Here is a 2,074-nt window from a genome sequence, read left to right on the forward strand (position 1 = left end):
CACTGCGCCAGTACTGGAGCTGAACTACTGACATTTGATTCAAGAGACGAATACATTCTACATAAGACCTGGATCTTGTACGTGGTTGAGATCTTCAGTATCAGTAACAGGGTCTAATTTTATTAGTTTTTATCATTTTATATATTAAATGTGATATTTGTGTTCAGATGTCTGTTTAAATGTGCCCAGATTGTATTGTGTATGTGTTTGTCGTTTATTGGCGTTACATGTTACAGGGTGTGATGTTTTGTGTTCTCTGTGTTATGTCTTGCTGTATTTTGTGTTACAGTTTACACCCTGTGATCTAAGTCCAAAGTCTATGTCCTTTTCTTGTGTTTTATTGGTCACTATTTTTATTTCCTTTGTTGGTCAGTTTTTGGCGGGAATGCTATTGTTAGGGTAGTTAGACTCCTGTCGGTCAAGCTGACCACAAGTATATTTTCCTGGTTCAAGATTTTAGACAGGTTAAAGTAAGTTTCTATTATTTCTATTATTTCTTTGATTTTTATAAGTATAGCTAATTTAGATAAGTGATGATTTTGAAGTATTTGGTAAAATTAGTTATTTTCTTATTTCTGTAATTTCAGTTGTAGAGCTAGAGGTAAATGTGTAAAGTTGATAGTTTTGAAAATGGTTATTTTGATTCTTGAAATATATTCATCTATTTGTAATCAGAGTACATGTAGTAAATAGTTATTTATATTATTTTAGAATATATTGAAAGAGAAAGATATTGACAGAGAACTTGGAAGTATTGTGTAGGATGGCTCTGTGCCACACACAGGTATTTAATATATTTTATTTATAAATGGTTAATGTTATGTAATATTTATGTAACTTAAATTCTTCAATGATGTATATATATGATAGGCTGTAGATCATTTATATAGCTGTAATTCTTATGAATTTAACTATAATGTTATAATACTTCGTAAGAAGTTATTATTAATACTATTTACTTGAAGTCAATGAATTTGTAAATCTTTAATATTGTAAAGGTTATATCTATTGTGATATTTTAGTAATTCTATCTAAAATGGAATTATTTATGTAAATTATAATAGCGAGTTATCTCCCTTAGTTATGTATGTGTGTGCAAGTTCTACTGTTCGTGCTACTCAGTGTCTAGTATATTTTTATATATTTATTCCAGAGTGACTACCGGTACATTACATTCCATTCCTTTCCGTATTGGTTCTCGTTCGTGTTCACGTTTTGTACAACATGTGCTGTGTGTAATACTGGTCGAAACTCTTCAGAATAAAGAACTCATCATCTTACTACCGGCTTTTATCTTGTATGAAAAGCAACACGGTTACATATAGTTAGAGCATCATGAAATAAATCTTTATTTAAGTCATCAAACAAATAAATAACCACAAGAAAATATACAATTGCACTCGAATCTACTCTAATGACTCGGCGTTTGTAAGTACTTTCCACAGTTAAATGGCACTTGAGATCTAAAGCATGACTATTTAACCTAGCACCACCCACTCTAGATTTCAAATCTCCTTTCGGAACATCCCCATCTAACTCACAACATTGTAATGATAACGGGTATCATCGATGAAACAGAATATGTTTATCCTTACGGAACACAATAACGTTTTATCATTCAATCGATATTGTGTTCCTATTTCGCAAAAGGTTTTAATTTATTTTATTCTAGTTAAAATCAGGAGTTCAGATGTTCACTGATTTTAATTAGATTGAATTTATTTCAATGTCTGATCTTATTATTTTATAATGGTTAACAACTCTTTATTTTTTCATTAAAAATCATAAATTATATACATTACTTTATTACCTTATCTGGGTAATTATTATTTTAATACTTTACCTAGGTATTCATTATTTTGTAACTGTATCTTGCTTTATAATATTGTATTACTGTTTCCGGGTCTAAAGTTCTTTATTACTGTACATGAGTATGCTTTATCTTATTATTGTATCTTGGTATACATTATTTCAATACTGTATCCGGCTGTACCATATTATTTTACTGTATCAGGGTGTACATAATCGATCTACTGTGCCCGGTTAAACATTACCCCATTACTGTATCGTGGTA

General features: G+C 30.0%; 1 long non-coding RNA gene across 1 annotated transcript; it reads left to right on the forward strand.

Moving 5' to 3' along the window:
* Positions 1-376: 376 nt before the first annotated feature.
* Positions 377-1,280, forward strand: LOC117319352. The gene is made up of 3 exons (XR_004530704.1): positions 377-470; positions 712-784; positions 1,154-1,280. It is a non-coding gene; the product is annotated as an uncharacterized LOC117319352 (long non-coding RNA).
* The last annotated feature ends 794 nt before the right edge of the window (positions 1,281-2,074 follow it).

The sequence above is a fragment of the Pecten maximus genome, unplaced genomic scaffold (genome assembly GCF_902652985.1).
Source record: "Pecten maximus unplaced genomic scaffold, xPecMax1.1, whole genome shotgun sequence".
Lineage (NCBI taxonomy): Eukaryota > Metazoa > Mollusca > Bivalvia > Pectinida > Pectinidae > Pecten > Pecten maximus.